We start from the raw sequence: 17,083 nt of genomic DNA on the forward strand, positions 1-17,083 counted from the left end.
GAGAACACCTTCAGTTGTAGAATAAATTTGAGATTTCCATAATGTGCGTTAATTTTTTTGCGCAGTGTATTTCCAATATCCATGAATCATATAAGTCCGAAGGACGATTATTTTTTCAATTGAAATTTCATGGAAAACATTCAGATCAGATTTTTATTCTTCTGATTATTTATTCCATTTGAGTATAATAATACTACTATGCCTTTTCAGGACCACGAACCCATACAAATTAACCGAATTGAAAAATCCTGCTGTCTGTTGTATTTTATGAGCATACCCCTGTCAAGATTATTTCGATATATCTTTCGGCAAAACGCAAATAAAGATATTTGGGTAGGCTTGGGAACTGCCAAATCCAGATAAGCAAATCATTCACACGGCAGTTCGCGTGCGCTTAAGCGGGGAAACCGACGAATTAAAAATTAACTGAAGCGTATTATTTAGGATTGTCGGGTGGAATTCTCGCTTTTCACTATTCCCACGAACATCGAACAGAGATAAATAATTTTATTTTCGTTTGTAAGCATACCTCTTCGTATCGCTTATATGAGAACAAATAGGATATTGAATGGATTCGAAAATTCGTTGGTTAGGCAAATTGGAGAGCGGTTTTGAAAAGCGTGGTAATCATACTCCACTCAGTAAAGCGTGTACGAGTATTCCTGTATGTTGACACCTTTATATTAAATAGCAATAGAACGTTAGGTACCGCAGCATATAGTACGAGAGCTAGCAACATCGAAATAACAAGAATTTTAGGAAGGCTGATTTTTTCAATATACAGGGTGGGCCATCCATAACTTTCCACCCCGAATTTTGAGCTTTGGGATGGAATAGGGAAAAAACGCTCAGACAGGTCAAATTTTGTTGAAAGGGGGACAAATAAGGGTGTTCAAATGAGTTTGTTATCACTACCCCTCTAGCCGCTACGCACTTGGAGCAATTATTTTTGAATAGAGATAATAGGTCGTAAATCGTGCGCTTTCATTTGAATTGAAATAATTGCTGTTAGGGTAGAGGCTAGAGGGATAGTGATATAGAATTCATTTTTTGACCCGTCTCAGCGTTTTTTCCATCTCAAAGATCCAAATTCGGCGTGTGCAAGTTATTGATGGAATACTGAGTCACTCTGTATAATAATAGTAAAGGGATGAAAAAAAATACACTCATGCAGGAAATTGAATTGCTTTTCCAACAAGGTGCTGCTCGACCCCTTTTCCCTATTCAAAAATGACAGCTGTTAGGGGTTGCGCCTTTATAGGTGAAAAAGATGAAATTGCACTCATCTTAGAAAGATTTATTTTTGTTGCATCTACTTTGGAACATTATTGAGAATATGAATTTTTTAGATAGACGTTTTGGCGGATGCTAAATACCTGGCAAAAGCCATTTTTTATGAAGCAAATAGGAAAATTTCAAATCATTTCAGGAAGGCTGGACATTCGATATATTCATATATTCAAGAGTAAAACATGAAATTGGCAGACATCCATTCGGTTGCTGAAAGAATGCAAACGCCCTCAAAGATTCAAGAAACTATATTATCGAACAGGGCATATGAGAAGTGAATGATCGAAAAAGAGTCAAAAAACCATTTCAGGAAGGCTGAAGTTTTTATATTAGACATTAATTCGGTTGATAAAAGAAGGCAGACGCTCTCAAAAATTCAAAATACTACTTTATCGGTCAGGGCATATGCGAAGTGAATGATCGCAAAAGAGTCAGGAAACCATCTCAGGAAGATTGAAGTTTTTATGCAGGTTGTCCCGGATAAGATGGGAAACATTTAATTGTGAAATAGAGATAGAGAACACCCAGAGGATCAGGAAAAACCCCCATATTCAGTAGGATCTAGAAGATCTAGATTTTAATTTACAGGGTGTTTTTCAAATTTGAATGGAATGAATTCATCCGAAATTTGGAATGTACATAGCTCTCATGAGGTTCCAGAAAACTGCAATCAAATATAATTCGTTATCAGGACCTCATCACATAAAGTTTTACATTGTCTCTTCGAAATGAAGAGATCTGAGTGCAACCTGGATGGTGCCATGCAATATGATTTGGCGAATTGAACGAATTAATCTTACAGTTTATGCAGATATCACGGAAATCATGAAATTCATATTACAGGGTGATTTCGCGAACTTTTAATAACTGTCCAAATTTATGTGATACGGTCCTCAAATCGAATTATATTTGATTGCAGTTTTTTGGAACCTCATGGGAGCTATCTTCATTCCAAATTTCGGATAAATCGGTGATTCCGTTTAGGAGATAGAATGGTTTTTATTTCCATTGAAATTTGAAAAACACCCGGAAAATCAAAATCTAGAACTCCTAGATACTACATATGGAGTTTTTTCGGGTGTTCTCTATCTCACATTCAAAAGTTTCCCGCATCTTATCCGGAACACCCTGTATAATATCTATATATTACTTAGATATTCAAGAGTGGAACATGAAATTCGCAGACACCCTTTCGGTTGGTAAAAGAAGGCAGTCGCCCACAAAGTTTTAAAATACTACAGCCTTCCTGAAAAGGTTTCTTGACTCTTTCGCGATCATATGCTTCGTAAATGGCCTGTATCATTTTGTATCTTTGAGGGCCTCTGCCTTGTTTTAGCAACCTAATGGATGTCTGCCAATTTAATGTTCCACCCTTGAATATCTAAATAATATAATATCAAAATTTCAGCCTTCCTGAAATGGTTTTTTGACTTTTTTGCGATCTTTCACTTCCCAAGTGCCTGTCGGATAACGTATTTGGAATTTTTGAGGTTGCCTGCCTCTTTTAGCAACCGAATTAATGTCTACAAAATTCATGTTTTACTCTTTATTATTATTATTAACATTATAATTAGAGTTGAGGACAACCTATATAACTCACAATAAAAAAAAATTACAATAGGCTCATGTTTGTGAATTGGAAAAAAAAATTAGATTAAATTAAATTAACGAAATACTGTCCATATAAAAGAAAACTAAGTCCACCACTGAAAATGAAACACGCACTTCTAACTGGTCACAAGTATCTACCGGAGCTCTTTTTTTTTTTTTTTTTTATAGCAGGGGGAATCTGCGACCGTGAAAACACGGGGCTCTATCTCTCGCCCAGAGGAACCCATTTCTAGGGAACACTGTGGGGTTACTCACTCTCCTGAGTTCGCGACCCACTAAACCTAACCTGCTTTTTGTTGGTTCCGGGCATTTGCCTATAAACCATTTATCCCTTAATCGGTTGATTTCTTCTTGCACATTGTCGTGCTAGGGTTTTCATGTTCGTCCATTTCGGATATCTCTTTTTAGTATAGTTTTAATAAGTTGTCGTACTCATTTCAATCTCTCCTCAATTGATCTCTCGGTCTCCTTTTGTAAGTTCTCATTCTTCTTCTGTCTTCCTCCGGATCGTAGTCCACTAGTCTCCTGAGTTCTTCGTTTGGATGTTCCTTCGCTGTTTCGAATAACTTTTCAGCTTTCCTCTTCATAAATTCGGTGATGGTTTCACACTTCAAATCTCGATATATCTGTTTGTTCCTGACAAACCAAGGCGCATCTATGGCACATCGTAGTAGCTTGTTTTCTGTTGCCTGAATTCTTTGTATATGGCTCTTTGCCGCGAATCCCCAAGCACCTGATCCATAAGTCAGTTGCGGTCTAGCAACGGCTTTGATTATTTTCAATTTTGTCTCATTTGACATGTGGCTCTTTCTACCTATCAGCGGGTAGAGCATATTCATCGCTGCCTTGGTTTTGTCAACGGCTTGTTTGATATGGCTTCTCCATGTTAGACCTTTGTCTAGGGTGATACCTAAATATTTTGCTTCGTTTTTCCATTCGATTTCTTCTCCATCTACCTCTAGATTTGTTGTAGTTCTTAGTCTCCTCTTCTGCAGTAATATCGCTTGGCTCTTTTGTCCGTTGAGTTTTATTTTCCATTTAATACACCAGTCATTTATTTCATCTATAGCTTCTTGTAATATTCCTTCTATAATTTCTGGCTTGCGATGTCGCATTGCGATTCCTGTGTCGTCGGCATATAGTGTCAGCATAGTCCTTGGAGATTTTGGTATATCGTGAATATATATGTTATACAGTAATGGCCCAAGTACTGACCCTTGAGGCACCCCTGCTTCCATATATCTGGTTGTGGAGTTTTCTCCTTCCACTTTCACGTAGAATCTTCTGTTCCTCAAATAATTCCTAATCAACTTGCACAGTTTCATTGAATATCCAGCATATCTCATTTTGTAAATCAATCCTTCATGCCATACTCTGTCGAATGCTCTGGCGACATCTAGTAGTACAAGACCGGTTGCTTGTTTATTTTGGAATCCTTCTGTTATATATTCTGTGAGTCTCAGTAATTGATGTTCAGTTGAGTGGTCTCTTCTGAATCCCAATTGCTCTGCTGGAATGAGATTCAGATTTTCAGTTTCTTCTGTAAGCCTCCTAGCGATTACCCTTTCTACTACTTTTCCTAGGGCGGACAGTAAACTTATCGGCCTGTAGTTTTGGGGGAATTTTTTATCTTTGCCTGGTTTGTTGAACACTATGACTTCTGCAGTTTTCCACTTTTCCGGATAGTGTTCAGTCCTCATTATACCGTTTGCAATATTTGTGAGAGCAGTTATACCTTTTCTAGGTAATTTCTTCAACATAGCATTCGTTATTTTATCACTTCCGGGAGCTTTTCTATTTTTCAAGCTTCTGATTATCTCTTTTATTTCAAATGGAGAAGTTGGTTTTTCTATTTTGTCGTCTACTGGTGGTTCGTCCATTACTTCTTCGTTGTTCTCTACAAGATCTTCCAGCTCGTCATTATCGTCATCAGGTCTGTAATTTATTCTCGATTCTCTTTCTATCGAGTCCGCCAGTGCTTCTGCTTTATCGATATTCGTATATGCCATTCCTCTTTCTCCGTGGAGAGGTGGTATTTTAGTCTTTTCTCTTCTCAGACATTTTTGCATTTTCCATGCAGAATGATCGATAGTATTTAGTTCTTGAACTCTTTTGTTCCATCTATTTGTTCTCATGTCCTTCAGGGCATTGTTTAGAACTTGGCTGTGTCGGTTTAGATTTCTCTTATTTATATCTGTTTTGTTGAGCCTGTATGTTTTTCTTAGTCTCCGATTTTCCCTGATGAGATCTTTGATTTCTCTGGGTGTATCACCGTGTGGATGTATCGGTGCTGGTCTCGTTATTTTCTTTGTGCTCTTTTTGTAGGCATCTATTATATTCTTTTCTAGTTTATCAACTGCTCTTTCTAGGTCTTCCGGTGTGTTGATTGTCGGTATTTCTGTTACCTCCGATTGTATCAGATGGCTATATTTCGTCCAATCGGTGTATTCTCTTGTTTGCATTAGTTCTCTTCTTGGCCCATCTCCTATTGTTAATTCGATGGGGTTGTGGTTAGAGGTTCCGTCCCACAAGGTCTCTATCGAGAATTCTCTAGTGATATTTTTCATAATTGCGATATCAATTATATCTGGTAATCCATTTCCGAATGCTAGGTACGTTGGTTCTTCAGGTCCAATAACGATAGCTTTATGTTTTTCAGCGAGATCTTTCAGTTTTCTGCCATTTCTGTTTTCCATCCTGCTGTTCCATTCTGGAGATTTGCAATTAAAATCTCCGATGCAGATTTTCGGGTTTGTTCCATCTAGTAAGTTGTTGATTTCTTCTTCTAATAGGTTATTTGGGGGTCTTTTATATGCCGATGTGACTTCGACTCTTTGTCGATATATTTCAGCTACAATCGTCACTGTTTCTATTTGTGACTCGTCAGATCTTCCTTTAAAATAGTGTTTCAGATCTCGTCTAACCAGTAAGGTAACACCTCCCCCAGTGTTTGCTATTCTGTCACATCTATATATCTCATAATTCATGATATTCAATCGCGTATTTGGTTGTATTCTTGTTTCCTGTAAGGCTATAATATCAGGTTTTCTCTCTGATATTATTTCTTCTATCTCGGGTTTTCGAGTTCTGACCCCGTTTATGTTCCAGGAGACTATTTTAAGGGATTTTTTCCTAGTTGTATGTTCCATTATTTCAGTTTACTGAACATTCCTTGGAGTTTTTTCTCCATCTCTCTTTCAATTTTCAACATGATTTTGTTGGAAATTTTTTCAGTAAAAGTGTCTAAATCGTCGGCGGATTCAGAGACTTTTCTGTTTTCTTTTGTTTTGTTGATCGTAGGTTTAGCTTGGGGCATTTTCGGTGTCTCCTTCTTCTGTACTGGTTTGGGTACTTCTTTTTTCTTGTCGTCTACTTTGGAGGGGGTGGGCTTCTTTTTCTCCTGGACTTTTAGAGGAATCGTGCTCTGCTGAGCCGATTTCGGGCCTGTTTTCCTCTTCCTTGTAACTAATTTGAATTCGCTACATCCTTTGTAGCTTGCTGGATGGCCTTCTTCACCGCACAGAACGCATGTGGCATTTCTCTCCTCACCTTTTCTGGTAAGTTCGCAATCTTTTGTACCGGAGCTCCATGCGTCCCATCTGTTTTTGAAGCTGTTGACACTAGGGGCGTTGACGACACTGTGGGGCAACATATTCCACACCCGAAATACCCTGTTGCTCAAGAAATTCTCTCTGCTTCTGGTGAAAAATCGTTCCCTACTCAGCTTGTATGCGTGTCTCCTTAGATTACCTCTGTTTAATGAAAATAGACCAGACATGTCAACACCGAAAAACCCCTTCAAAGCTCTAAACGTGGTCAGCATATCTCTCCTCATCCTGCGACTTGAGAAAGTTTCCAATCCCATCATGGCGAGCCGAGTTTGGTAGTCAGGTCTTATGATACCGGATGGGATTCGAGTTGCTCTCCGTTGCACCTGCTCCAGCAGATCTGCATCTTGAACAAATATGGGATGCCATACTGGACCGGCGAATTCCAATATGGGGCGTATATACGTCTTGTAGAGCGATGTTAATGTTTGAAGATGGCAACGGTTGAAACATTTCTGAATGAGGTACAGAGACTTCTTAGCCTTATTCGTCACCCGCACTATATGCGATCTCCACATCAAGTCAGCATCAATTGAAACTCCCAAATCAACATGTGATGTGCAAGATTCAATCGTATTTCCGTCCAAATAGTATACCATTTTGGGGTTGTTACTACCCAGATGCAGGACACGGCACTTAGAAAAATTCAGAGGCAACAGCCATTACTCCGTCCACTTCTGAATGATATTACAGTCTTCCTGAAGGGTATCACGATTAGTATTGGGGTAGTTATAAAATTTCACATCATCAGCATAGAATGCACTCTCAGATGATATCAAACGAGGTAGATCACATACATAAACTAGAAAGAGCAGTGGCCCCAGGACGGAACCCTGAGGAACTCCACTACTCACAGATCTGAAGGAAGATCTCCCTGAACCCACTTTAACCGAATATGTGCGATCCGAAAGAAATGCATGGATCCACCGCAAAAGCATGCCTCGGATTCCATAATGTTCCAACTTATGAAGTAGTCGTCTGATTGGCACCCTATCAAACGCACACGAGAAATCTAAGTAAATTACATCGACGGGAGTTTTACTATCTAAAGCTGCAGTCCACGAACCAACGCTACTCAAAAGATTCGTCAAAACAGATCTGCCAGGTACAAAACCATGCTGTTCGGGCGGTATCACAGAAGTGTCCAACAGAAACTTTACCAGTTCCGATGTAATCAACCTCTCTAAAATCTTGAGTACAGCAGATGTTAAACTAATGGGTCTGTAGTTTTTAGGACTGTACTTATCGCCTTTTTTGAAAATCGGGGTGACGGAGGACTGCGTCCATGCTTTCGGCAATATACCAGCTGACAGGGAACGCTCGTAGATCGTGGTCAATGGTGATGCTATCGCAGATGCACAACGTTTCAGGAATGTCGTAGTGATGCCATCGAGTCCAGGGGCCTTTCCCTCAATAAGACTTTTAAGGTGTTCAAGAACGAGTTCTTCGGTTACATTTATATTATTTATGCAAGCATGATTCCTGGGCTCGCTTATCTGAGGCATGGGGGTATCAGGTTCGGTGGAAAACATCTTTTGAAAGGTGTCCGCAAAAGTTTCTGCGATCATTTTATGGTCGGACAACAAGGTATCATCATCATCATTACGTAATACCGGAAGACTAACAGAACTCTTGAATATCTGAATAATATAATATCAAAATTTCAGTCTTCCTGAAATGGTTTGAAAGCTCACAATTTCTCCCATTAAAAATGGCGTCTGCCAGGCATTTAGCAACGGCCAAAACATCTGCCTAGAAATTTTTTTTATTCTCAATCGTGTTCCGAAGTAATTGCAACGAAAATAAATCTTCCTACGAGGATGTATTGATATATTGTTAGCCTAGACCAGTTCCATGCATAAAAAAAATTGCGTTACCAAAGCAACGAACATTAATTCATTAGAAGTGTCAGTGTGAAGTCTGGTCAAAGAAGTAAACCAGAGTTACGCAATAAATTTAAAAAAAATGTCCCACGAAATTGTAAAAATCGAAAAATTGCAGTATCGAGCCATCATCAAGTACATACCTGTATTTAAAAGGGTTAAGAGGTAAGCAGATTTACGAAGATTTTCTTAATACCCTTGGTGATCAATGTCCTTCGTATGCGACCGTGAAAAATTGAACTGCAAGCTTCAAAAGAGGTAAATGAAGATGATGGCCAATCGGGCAGGACAGGTTTTATCAGACCGTCAAATTGGACTTAAACGGATATCTGAAGCACTGAATATTTTATACGAACGCGTTCATCATATGAGGGGCCGAAGTGAACCAAGTCCATTCAGCCTAGTTTTGAGATGAATGGCTTAGAAGTTGTTTATCACCAATTAATTCAAAAGTGAATTTTCTATTTATTATTATTCTTATGTAAGTATATGCTCACATTCTAACCTTTTAAAATCTGAAGAAGTCACTTTTCTTGCTGTTTAGACTTGTTCCCATTATTCTCAATCCTTGAGTGATTCTCTTTTCATCTAGGTCTGATAGATCCGTCTGATCCTTAGATACTTGTATCTCCTTCCTCCAATGCTTCGATTTCCGCACCTTCCTTTAGTTTGAATCTACCGTCTTCTATTTTGCCTCTGGTTTTATTGACAAGACAACATTTTTCCGATCCAAACTTCATTTTTATATCGTCGTAGTATTCTTCTTCCGTTCTCAGCATCTGTTGCATTCGTTTTTTAGCAGATGCAAAGAGTTTCAAATTGTCCATGTAAAGTAGATTATTCAGCTTCATCATGGTTCTACTGGCGCTCTTGATGGCAAATCCGTCCGTAGAATTCAATCTATGAGACAAGGAATTCAGGGGCTCAGGGCTATGCAGAACCTCAGGGGACTGAGCGAGTCTCCTTGGAAAATTCCATGTCTTATTGGAATAGGATCAGTTTTGAAGGGGCTATCTGTAGACTGGTGCGCCAGGTTGTAATGGCGTTTTACAGGAACTTAACAATATTGAGATCTACCTTTTAAATCTTCAAGCTCATCAAGAGCCCTTCGTGGGTTATGGAATCGAATGCTTTTTAGTATTCTATGTCATTGTATGCAGAGAATTTTTCAATATATCCTCGTAAAAGAGAGCAATTTCATCTATTTCACCTATCAAGAAGCGCACAAGAGAACGCAACTCCCAGCTGTCAGGGGTGTTTCCGTTCGGATGATTTCAAGGAATCATATATTGAAGAATGAGCATTACTGAAATTCTTACTCGAGAATGTTGCTAGCTCTTAGAGTATATGCTTCATCAAAAATATGTATTTCAATAAATGATTTTATTTCCTCAATGATGTGGGCAGACGGTTATAAAAGTTTAAGCATCTGTATTCCAGATTCCAGTTGTTTCTGTGTGGTTGTTAGAATACACTTGTTAGAATACATTGGGGTAGTTGAGATCAAGGGATCTTGTTGGGTATTTATGGTCACTTTTGAATTTCTCGAAGAGTAGTTAGTTTTGTGGAAATATATGAGGCATTTTTGTATATATTTATAGCATATATTGTCAGTAGTTTCTTGAATATTCCTCTGCAGGTTTCTCGATATTTTAATTTTCCCAAGGTACGAATTCCTTTTTTTTGAAGTGTGAAGAGTGTTGTCATGTGCTCAGAGCCATAGAATAGTATTTCAAATTAGATCACTCAACAGTAGCCTGATATAGGGTACTCTAACGATTTGTCAAAATCAGCTGACCCTTCATTGCCGTGGGGCACACAAAGCTTTTTATTATCAGTGTAAAGAGGCATTTCTTAGAAAGTTATAGTCTAATATACTCTAATCTAACATAGGGAAGAATATTTTTTCCAAAAACATGCACAAAACACAATTCTCGACCAAAACAGCATGCGAATCAATGGAGGGAAAAGCTTGTGTGCCCCACGACAGCGAATGCTTAGCTGATTTTGACAAATCGTTAGAGTTCCCTATACTGATTTCATTATTCCTTTGTTAGGTTATTTGGCTGATATTGTCAGCGCATAAATGTAGGATCCAATTTTTTTACTGAGAGCCTCTATATGTGATGTCTAGCTTAATATTCTATCAAAAATGAGTTCCAAAAATTTGGCTTCATCAGATGTTTCAAATTTCGTGTTATTTAACACTATTTCACTGAAGTTATCTTGTCTTGAATTGTTGAGATTAAAAACAACCATCCTAGATTTAGTGTTGTTTATCAAAAAGTTGTTCTCCGTAAACCATTCTTCTGAATATTTCATTATACCTGATGCTAAGATTTTGAGTTCTATCCATCATTCCTTTACTGCTCGAAGGATAGTATAATCTGAGTAATGTACAATTTTGATCTGATCCTAATCAGCCGCAATACAATAATCATTGATGTAGATGATGCGAAAAGAAGTGGTCCTAAAATGCTTCCCAAGATGAGTTTCCCCAAGTCAGATTTCATTTCTATACTAACCATGATAATCTTTACTAGTTGGGATCTAGGTTGTAAGTAAGAACTGATCCATTGTAGTGCTGTACCCCTTATTCCATACTGATGGAGCTTTTTGAGAAGTATTTCCGGATCTAAACATAGGCATAGGGGAGATCTACATAAAAATAAACCGAGTGCCAAATTTCCATCTTCAAATGCCTTGGTTACTCTATTTATGAAATCATAAACTGCAGTTTGGATGGACCTGTATCAAGGTTGGTTCTCTTAAAGCAGACTGCAGAAGAAAATTCATCAACTGATGAATTGCCGTATGCCAACTCAAATATATTGGAAAATGAAGTTAGCATGCTCTCCGGTCTATAGTTTCCAAATGATTTCTTATCTCCTTCTTCGTTACTGAAATGACCACTGCTGTTTTCAAGCTGTCTGGAAATATTCCTGTTCTTATAGAGTTACTGATGATGAATTTTAAAGGCTCTATGATTACCAAAGATGTCCTCTTAATGATGAAATACCATGTATTCAACTGTTTTTTTTTATTTCTCAGTGTTCCAACGGTTTTGTGGAAATTTTTTCAGGTTGTCAAACCTTTCCTTGCTGTCTTTTCATTATGTTTGGTTATTGTTCTCTTTAAATTTCTCTTTAGCTGAGTAAATACATTAATGAAAAATTCATTAAGTTCATAAGCTATTTTTTAGGATTTCCTTGTATTGGAAACTCTTTCTTCAAGGAATTGACTATTGATCAGGTTTTTCTATTCTTATTGTCTGATTTATTTATTCTCTGAGCATGAGCTTAGGGAATGCCAGGTCACACTCAGTTTTAACTTTTCTGCAAGTATTCTTCATTTTGCTGTCTTTTTCCGCCAAAACAAGTAAAATATCCAATTTGTTTTTTATCTCCTTGATCACTGGGGATACTGATACCATTTTTTCACATTCTTGTTGGGAATTCTCCTCAGTGGGCTAGATCATATGCATTTATGACTGTTTCACTTGATTGGTGAGATTTATTCTCTGTCGATAGGTACTTCACAAACTTTAGCTAAAAAATTACTAGATCACTTCAACCCTGCATTGTGTAACTAGGGATATAAAATTATCGCAGGTGATGAAGCAGGGGTGTTATATTGCTATGATCTATGATCTTGAAACAATAATCAGCTGTGAGGCTAGGGCGGGGGTGGACAAAACAAAACTTTCTCTAAACACCGCATAGTGATTCTCCTGTTTTATGACGCGTATCCGGCGACAGCTATCGTTGGCTCCAGGGAGCTCTAAAAGAAGGTCTTTTAAGGTTTACTGGTTCGTCTTATATTTAGAGCTAACTGGTTGGTTCAAACGTTTTTCATTTTATTATTAGAAATGATGATGGACGAGTTCAGAAACGTTTGCCAACCTTGCAAATATTCGATTAAACGCTTACAATGAAAACGTTTTTTAATTACCTATATTTGTGTCTTCAAGCATTTTAAAGTCCTTGGAAGGTCGCCGGCTTTCAAATACAAGTGATATGGAATAAATTTTATATTGTATTTTCAAGATAAGTTTTGACATTAGCATTGTCAAAAGTTACAGTATGACGGGTTGAGAACTCGATGATTATAGAGATACAATGCTTTAACCTATTGAATTTGCGATTAAACTTTATCTATTTGAGGTCAATGAAATGCACTTCAGGAGTGATCTATATTTTTGAAGAGTTATCTAACTAAAACATGTCTCTTTCGTAAGGTAGTAATCGATGAACTATCTGTAATAAAATACAACTATATAAATAAATGAACATTTTATTGATTCTCCCATCAATTACTATCCTACAAAAAAGGCTTGTTATCATAACACTTCAAAAACATTATTTTATTCAGTCTCAGTAGACAACGACCTTTTCCCACCCTGTACAGGTTAAATGAATAGTGGCGTAATTTAAAAATTAAAACTTAGCTAAATTTTTCTAATAAAATAACCAATACTGTAGATATAAATTTTGTGCGTTATCTTTTTCTCACTCTTTACAGGTACTTACTTATATGTTATATCATGTAGTGAAAAATTTATCTATAAAATCTTTTCAATTGGGGTTCCTAATTTTATAATTTTATTTCCAGGTAAATAACAACCATGAAGATGATATGCGGGAAAAAGGTCGAGTTGGTGAGAAAAACATATTAGCATTTTTAGATTTGAAATATCTTGTTAGTCCCAGAGCTGGCAACGAAAATCGGCAAGAGTTTTGTAATGGCTCATATTTAAATATTAGTTAGTTTTGGTGGTGTACATTGGTCAGCACCGACTTTCAAGATCAGGTTGTGGAACATCTGGCGGCGAAAGAAATGAGAGAATCACAGAAGATGTTCGAAATCTTCAATAAATTTTTGGGATTTGACATAAACATGCTTTATTGATCATTTCCGGTTTATTACCTTTTTTATTGCATGCTGCTTCAACTATTTACTGAAGATGATCCCTGGAATGACTTTATACTTTATAAACCAAAGGTAGCTCCATAAAAAATACTAAAACGGTGAAAAATCTGCAGATCTTGGAGGCCAAGGAATGGTACCGATCGTAGCTACCTAAGGGGCCATTTTGTTGAATATAGATTGGATGTTTGGTTTTTATGTTGAATGTTGTCATGCTTCTTTATTATTAATTTTTATGAATAATGATCATGATTGACATCATTCAGCCTTGAAACTGCAAAAATATATTTGAGAGACCTTGTCATTAGCTGAGATTTGCTGATTCTTACCACCTTCCCAGCACCCATTAACTTATACCGTGAATTGTTTCCTGTATTCCGGTATATTCAATGTCAAATTAATTTATTTTTAAATTCGGTGATTTTCGTGTTGAAATATATTGAATGCGTAAAGATAGATATTGAACATTACTCGTGAAAGAATGTGATGTTCTTGTACATCCTGCCTTAGAAAATCATTGTGAAATTGATCCACATATAAATTGAAGAATTAAATTTCACATTGTTGAGTACACCAACCTACCGGAATGTTAATATTATTTTATATTTTACAAAAAAAATTATAATAATGTGGGTGAAAATTCTCTAGCAAAAGAACTAATGAAACACCTCAATAGCAAGGTGACGTTTTGGTGGTTCATCCTTCTCTGGCTGCAATAAAGATACAAGTGTGAATAAAAATTTACACTGCATAATTGACATTGCAATCACACCAAAATCCAACAGAAAAAAAACATATCAGGGGAAATTTAACAAAATTCAAAATTCAATTCAATAAGAAATATATAGTCACCAATACAATGAACCAGAAAAATATAATTATGGTGATGTATTAAAACAGAATTACATTTCTAGAATTTTCTAGAATAGTTCTTACGAAAAAAGGAAATATTTATGATAAGGAAGCTAGAATCCATCGAGTAAAGCAACAAACTGAAAAATTCTGTAACTTACTGACTATATAATTTCAAAGTCAATATCCGTTAATAGCTAGATTCCATCAGGCTAGAAATAATTGGCTATTTCTATTTCCTTACCCATCAATTCCTCGGAGATTCCTCTTTCAACGTCTTAAAATGTGATATTGGAACTTCCTAATCGACATCATACGTGTTAGTATCGAAGGAATGAATTGAATTGAGGACACGAAGATATAACTCAGAACGCTACACCCAATATTCTTTCCTGATAGTTCTGGGACCTTCAAATCCCAGCTTCCATATTTCCTACAGCGAATCTCGCAACTTACTAGTAATAACGATTCTGCACTCTCGGGATCAAGATGATAAAAGAAGGATTTTCATTACAATTTTGGTTGGCCTATAAGCTTCAGGCTGACCATGGTTTGAAATATATTGAGTTTCAAGGGAAATAAAACTATGTACGAATGTTATGCTTAACTCAAGCGTTAAGGTCCTATACTAGTAACTATTTGGCAACTTTGCCGACATCGGATGATTTTATTGTTCCACTCAAAATACACTTGTTGATAACTTTTGATTAGGTAGCTGCTTTTCAATCAAGTTTTGTACAGGCAGCCAATAACAAGCTTATGCTGAGGAAGATTGGATGTTTTTGTTCAGTTGGATATGTTCACCCTTTATGTGCATTTCTAAAAACGAATGGTGGCAAGTGGCTTGCAGCCTGCATAAACAGCTCTTATTATAACAGTAATTTAAAATTCAGCGAACGAAAGCAGAAAGATTACGAGGAGATATGTTTATGCGAATTGAATTCTGAATATATCAAACCAATACGATTTCGAAACTGGAAATTTAAATAAATAATTTTCAATGCAGTCAGTCATCTAACCAACTTCAAGTGAATATAGGTGAACATAAACTCAATTCTAATATTTAATTCAGTTATTGATTCTTGGTGGAAAATTTTCGGAATGAATCTTATGGAAAATTTTGCTAGCTTGACGGTAAAGCTGGAGGAACCAAACCGCTAATACCATAGATTAATAAAACAGGAGATAGAGCATTTCGACAAAAACACATTCACAAAATACTGCCATAAATATGAATTTGGATTCTTTGGGTGGGGGAACTGGACAGGGGCTGATTCAGAACTACTTGCACTGAATATTTCAGATAGTCGGCAATAATTTTATATCGAATGGAAAATAAGTATGTTTTAATGCAAAGATTTCGAGTATTTTTTTTATGATAACTATTCAAAGGGATATAGAACTAGTAATACCAAAACACCTTGTGTGAAAAAGAATTTATTTTGAATACAAAGTTACCATACACTAATGGTCAATATGACCTACATACAGATTATTTGAAATTTTATTCACTAAGTATAGACTAAAAACTAAAAATTACTTCCATCAAATTAATTCCCTTTAAAATGGTTAATTCTCAGATCAATAGAAGTGGAAGTAGCTGAATTTTATGGAATTTGTATAAAGAGAATCTGAAAGAGTTTGTTCATTGAAGAAATTCTCAAGTTTTTTGAACGGATTAGACGGAATGAAAAAGTAATGTTATACTATAAACATCTACCAATGATTGTGCAATCAAAAAGAAATGATTTCTTATTGCATAGAGTTAGCCATGAAAGAATCCCTAAATTCGTGATAAAGCATCATTTTTTTCTTTTATGGGCAGTTATAAATTCAAGTAAGTTATATTGCATATCAACTAATAAGCAGTGTTTTAAACTTTCATTTTCAGCAACTCAAATACTTCAACAACCTGCTTCCCCCTTCAAATTTTCATACCACCTCAAAAGTGCTTCTGGGTGTTGAAGTGCATCATAATTAAGAGCAATTTTAACGAAACTGTAAGCTTTAACTGAATCATAATGTTACTTTAAAGCAAATTGTTTGAGGTCATTGCCATATTTATGTTTTTTATGCATGCAGCTGTCTTCAGAGAAATTTTTCATAAGGTATTCGCCTCGGCTTTTTCAGCTTTCATCTTCAATTTTTCCTCCCAATGAATAGACAACGGCTTGTAGGGTAGCAAATTATTTCTTGAAGTACTGACGACACACTCGTCGTCTTAAATCGGTTTCGACTTCAATTAGCTGTTTTTCAATTTCTGTTCTCCGCGTGTTTATTCCTGCAAAAATATCCTGATAACAGACATTTTCATTCAATAACTCATAAAAATAATGGGAATATCCGAGCTCCATTTGAATGGTCATAATTACAGTAGTAGCATAATTTTTACATTGCCACATTACCTTTTTTGATTATCAAAAAAGGTTCAACGCCGTGTGCCTCAAAACATGACCTTTACTCATTTTTATGGATTTTCATTCCTAAGACGAGTTCTATTAACCATAGTAGTAGAGAATTTTTTGTACCACCCTGGGTGGGTATGTATCTAACTTGTTTTATTCTTGAACTACAAGACACTTTCATTTCTGCAAATCCTGAACTGGCATTCATCTTTGATGATTTTGATCCCATTTTCCTTCCATTTTCTTCAAAAACTCCAGTACTGATGACAGGCACAGGATTGGCTATAATTAAAGCATTGTTAAAGCAATTAAAATCTCGTTCTACTGTTCATCTTGAAACCAGGAAGGATGTTTATATAAAAAAGCATGATTTATTATAAGAGAAAGAGAATCTACCAAATTTCAAGTTCACCTCAAAACTAGAAGTTGTCAGAAATCACTTGCAAAATTCCAAACAAAGTGATATTCAGACAAGAAAGCGAGTTAAAAAAGTGGTAATGTACCTATC

Source organism: Coccinella septempunctata, chromosome 1 (assembly GCF_907165205.1).
Source record: "Coccinella septempunctata chromosome 1, icCocSept1.1, whole genome shotgun sequence".
Classification (NCBI taxonomy): domain Eukaryota; kingdom Metazoa; phylum Arthropoda; class Insecta; order Coleoptera; family Coccinellidae; genus Coccinella; species Coccinella septempunctata.